The following is a 6,000-nucleotide window of genomic DNA, read 5'->3' as shown; positions in this document are numbered from 1 at the left end:
TTGATTATCATATGTCCAGTATTTGCGTGGTCTATCAGCTGCTTGAACACCATTGAAAAATTACTCCTGATCCACCCCTCCACAAGAAAAGAAATTTTCTTTAGAATTAAAAAAAAAAACCTCCACAATTATTAAGTATGAAAATATTTTCAAAGTCAGTTTGATTGATGCCCTGATGGTTGTGATGGTTGCTCTGATGGTAAGCAACCCCCACTTCCAACCGAAAGGTTGTGAGTTCGAGTTCCCCAAGAGTAAGGTGGGAAGTTCTTGGAGGGAAGGATGCTCCGGTCTATTTGGAAACAGTCTCTCTACCCTAGGGTAGGGGTAAGGTCTGCGTACACACTACCCTTCCCAGACCCCACTAAATGGGATTATACTGGGTTGTTATTGTTGTTGTAGTTTGATTGAGGCCCCCTTTATTCCTAGCATTAATTGGTTAGTTTTCAAGCTGCTGCGACCACCGAGTCCATAGATGTCTCTCCAAACTCTCCAATTAACTAATCTGACTAGCTATTTTATGTGTTGTCTTTTTCATATTAATGGTGGTCGGGTCAATTTTTGTTATTTTGCCTATTTCAGTAAGTACTCGCTAGCTCTTATCAAAGTTGGGCAACTTTATCAGTCAGATGTTACGTAGATGGGAAAAACTTGTCTAGATTTGAATTTTAGGGTGTGTTTGGTACGAAAGAAAATATATTTCGAAAAATATTTTTCAATTTTTTCCATGTTTGGTTGGCTCAACTATTTTCGAAAATATTTTATTTTCCTATCAAGGGAAGGAAAAATATTTTTCAAAACTCCTTTTTAACTTTCTCGCCCCTATTTCTCATCCCCACCAACCCACCCATCCACCCCTCACCCCAACCCCAACCCACTCTCGCCCCACCCCATCCTAAATAGAAATATTATTAATGGTACTTTTTTTTTTTCATTTTAACAAATGTGTATTTTTCTTTTTATGATATAAAAAAGTATTTTTTTTCTATTTTAACAAAAAGGTACTTTCTTTTCATGATGTAAAAAAAATATTTTCTTTCATTTCAACAAAATGATGTAGTCAATAGTATCTTCTTTCATTTCAACAATAAAAGTTTTTTTTTCATAATGTAGAAAAAATATTTTCTTTCATTTCAACAAAAAAATATTTTCTTTTCATGATGTAGAAAAAGTATTTTCTTTTAATTCAACAAAATGAGTATTTTCTTTTCATGATACAGAAAAAATATTTTTTTTCATTCCAACAAAATAAGTACTTTATTTTCATATTGTAGCTTTCTTTTTGAACCAAATAAAGAGTATTTTCTTTTTAGTTATGGAGTACAAATTTCAACTTTATTTTTCTACGTAAAAAAGTAATGAAGCACATTAGTGCCTTTGAGTTTGTGTGAATTTTTAGAAGAAAAATAGAATTCTGAAAATGTTGGGTATTTGGGCGGGGAGGGGGAGAGCACAAGAAATATGGGGACTTGGGGGAAGGGGGTGAGTGAGGAGAGTAGCATAAAAAATATTTTCTACTCAACCAAATAACAGGAAAAAAATTTCGAAATTTTTTTTTCACTCACCAACCAAACAACGGAAAATAAGTCATAAAACCACTCATTTTTCATTAAAACATTTTCCTTCGTACCAAACACACCCTTAGTGACACATGATTTCCATCTTACTTGGTATATAGTACATTTGTGCCTCTTCAGAACGTCAGCCGTCAGGTCGGGGTCTAGTCCTATTTTATCAATCAAAGAGTTAGTAAAAAGCAATTTTAAAGCAGTAATTTAAGCTTTCGTTTGGCCATAACTTTTTTTAATTTACTTTTTTCCAAAAATATTTAATTATTGGGAAAAGGCTCTAATATATCCTTGTACTTTGATAAATAGTACATTCCTCTCCCTCGTTATACTATCAGGCCATTTAAAGGCCTACCGTTAGGAAAGTGAAAAAAATACCCTTATTTTTAACCCCCATCCAACAAAGCAATTAAAATGTCACCTGGAAAGCCACAGTGGACAGATCCGACCCGTAACCCGTTCCACCTATTACTTAAATACTATTTACCCGTTTTTAATAAAGAAAAGGGTCATTTTTTCTTGTTAGCTGAGAGAACGACGGCGGTTCCTCCTATATGCATCAATTCTCTTCCAGATTTTCTGCAAAATCCTTCAAAGATATAGTTTTTTTTATTCTATTAAACTTGGTTGCTGTTATTTCTAAAAATAAAAAGGAAACAGTCAATAATTTTAAAAGAATAACATTGAAGTAAAATAGAATAAGTACCTTCTGCATGTCTGACATGAATGTGTATCTTTCCCCTAGACTGAGGTCTAATGAATTGTTCAACAATGTCAAGAACCAGGTCCAGGTGACCTTTGTTTCTTTATCCACAACAGCCCAAGCAATAGGATAAAAATGATTCATTGAATCAAGAGCAATAACAACTAAAAGCTGGCCTTAGGTTCCATCCAAGCCAATAAAGGGTCTCAACCCACTCTTAAACCCCATTTTTAGAGCATGAAAACAAATATACATCCTAGAAAATCTTCTTTTTCCTTCAGCAAGTGCATCCTTTGATAAGGTAACTATTACATCACTCCCTGGATTACTCAGCCTCAATTCATTAGCATATGCCTCTATCTTATTATACTCATCAGTAAAACTACCAGCAAGGGATTCAAGTATCATTCTCTTGGCCCTCTTACACTTTGCATGGCTAACATTGATGTTGAAAGTGTTTTTTAAGGTCATTTTCATCTCCTTAACTTTGATCATAGGATTCTCTAGCAGCTTGTTCTTAAAATATTCTGCTATAGTATTTGCTATAGTATTTTTGTCTATCCTAGGGTTGTCATATGCATGGTTACACTTGTGTTTTGACTTAAGAGTTTTGATATTAACCCACCACCATTCTTATCCTTAGAAATTAGACATACAAAGGGGCAACCAACCTCACACCTGTACCTCAGTCTAATGCTATCACTCTTGAGTTGTTTTAGACCATAACAGTTGGCTAAGCAATACAAATTTATCACTTTTCTAGCCTCAGGTACATCTTTGAATGTCATTCCTTTGTATAGCTCTTTGTATTCAATCAACTTATGAGAAATCTCCTTTTTTTTTGTAGTGCAATTACTTCTAAATCATTAGAGTCATAATCTGAAAAAACAGTCTCATCTTCACTCTCATTTGAACTACAATCAGTTGCAACCTCACAATCTACTGTTTGTGATTCATTATGGTCGACAATATTAGGAACAAGAACCCCTATTTCACTATCCTCTACAGCAAATACATTAATTATATTGAAAAGGTCAGAAACCATGTTTTGTAAAGTCCTAATACCATCATCCCCTGTTACTTCATAAAATCTACCAGAAGGACCACAAATTATCAATTATTGAACACCAACATACCCTATAGTAGATGAGGTATATTCATTTACTAAATCTGTGAAAGACAGAAGGATAAAATCATATTGTTTCCAAGTGTGCACCAAGTATCTTGTATATAATACTTTTGGAATTATTTTCCAGTCACCTCCATAATTGAATAACAAGTCCACATTAACCATCTTAATCTACAAAATAAATAAGAGAAAAGGGTTAACAAAATTGAATATAATATAGTACAAAGCAATAAAGGGCAGAATTTAAAATAAACTTAACAGAGTTTATAATAGTACAAACTTTAATGTCAAACATTTGAATATAATAAAGGGCATTCCCATATGAATCAGACAAAATAGTATAAAGGGCAGGCACATGAGTCTCGATATTATTAACCAAATCTACTGGTGGACCACAAATTCTAAAGAAACAACAAAAATTTACAGCATTCAATAAAGGAACAACAGAAAAATGTCCCACTTGGGGACCATGTACAATCATCTTTGCCAGAAACAAAAACCCCCTTTCCCAAAAAGAGATACACTACCGTGATTCATAACAGCAACCAAGTTTATTAGAATAAAAAAAAATTATACCTTTGAAGGATTTTACGAGAATTGATGCATATAGGAGGAACCCTAAATCGTCTCACCGTCGTTTTCTCAGCTAACAAGAAAAAATGACCCTTTTCTTTATTAAAAACGGGTAAATAAGTATTTAAGTAATAGGTGGAACGGGTTACGGGCCGGATCTGTTCACGGTGGCTTTCCAGGTGGCATTTTAATTGTTTTGTTGGACGGGGGTTAAGAATAAGGATATTTTTTTTTCACTTTCCTAATGGTAGGCCTTTAAATGGCCTAATAGTATAACGGTGGAGAGGAATGTACTATTTATCAAAGTACAGAGGTATATTAGAGCCTTTTCCCTTAATTATTTAGTTATAAAGAAAGATCAGTTTTGGGCAGTTCTTGAAGATGAATTTTCAAGTTTCAAAAAGTGGTTTAGACTAGTTCAATATTTTTTACTGATAAAACTTCAATTTCTTTAATTAAAATGCATGTCCAAAAATAATTTTCATTTTCAAAAATTATTTTTCTTCTCATCTATAATTTTTTTTCCAAGTTTCAATCAAATTTATGTTCGAACACTAGCTAAATTTGACTTTGTTGTTGGGATTCTAGTGACAGGCTTCGTGAGGCCGTTTTGGTTTATTTGGGAAGTTAAACCTACTCGTTTTGCAACAATGACTCGTTTTTTGTAGGGAAAAAACGGGTGAGAGAGATCTGATACATAAACATAAAACATTAAAACTTTTACTAGTTTTTGATCAATAAGAGAATGTGGATATAGCTTACTTAAAGGACTACTACTCCCTCCAATCCACTTTAATTGATTTATCATTAATAACAATAAAAATGATTATATTAATTTTATTTTGTTGAGTTTTTGACCAATATTGTCCCTTATCTTTAAGGATAGGTCTATTTTGGTCCCTAAAATATAACTTTAAACATATAAGGCCTCATTTGTTTGCACTTAATGGAGGTCTGAATTTTAATCATTCAGATCTCAGACATTAACTGTGTTTGTTTTTAAAGTCTGAATCTTAATTATTCATATCTTAATCATTAAGTGGATTTATTTTTTTTACTTCACAACCACTTAATGGGTCTGAATAGGTCTGTATGATTAAGATCTATAACAGAGACTTAATTTCATTAAGATGTTATCACATATTCATTATTAATTGTTGCCACCGCCTACCATTATCAACTACCACTATGCCGCCGCCACCACCACCACCACGCCACCATAATCCTCAATCATAGCTGCCAGCATTATCGACCATCACCACCCACTATCCCCACCACTCTGACCATCATATAGCATTCTCACCCACAATCAACACTCTCCACCTCAACTATCACAACTGATCACTCCATCACCATCAACAACCACAGCCGAAATTGCCCATTATTATAACCTACCACCACCCACCCACCACCTTCCTTAGTCACAACTACTATCACCACTCACCACCACCATCCTCAATCATAATTGCCACCACTACCAATCACTACTAGCTACTAGCACGAACCACCATCATCAACCAAAACTACCACAAACCACCGTCTCTAGTCGGCATTCACCCGTTAGCCATCACCACCAACAACTATCATATTTTAAAAAACTATATATTTTATTGATAGAATATTGGATTAGTTAGTATTTCATTTGAATTTTATGTTATTAATTTTCAAATAAAAATAAATTTTATATATTCAGATGTTAAAAAATCAAACAGTCTTAATTATTTCTATTCAGATCTTAATACACATCTTAATATATTCAGATGTGTATTCAGATTCAGATGTCTTAATCTTAATACACATCTTGATATTCAGATGTGTATCCAGATTCAGATGTCTTAATCTTAATACACATCTTGATATTCAGATGTATATTCAGATTCAGACGTCTTAATCTTAATAAAAACAAATGAGGTCTTAGTCCCTTAAGTATGCTAAAGTGGAGCACATTTAGTCTCACTGACACAATGTGTTAAAAACTAACGGTGTTACCTAACTCTGATTCATGAAGCAAATCTTCTGCTTTGAAGCAA

This window comes from Nicotiana sylvestris, chromosome 6 (assembly GCF_000393655.2).
Source record: "Nicotiana sylvestris chromosome 6, ASM39365v2, whole genome shotgun sequence".
Taxonomy (NCBI): domain Eukaryota; kingdom Viridiplantae; phylum Streptophyta; class Magnoliopsida; order Solanales; family Solanaceae; genus Nicotiana; species Nicotiana sylvestris.
The sequence above is the reverse complement of the archived record's forward strand: the minus strand, read 5'-3'. Positions refer to the sequence as shown.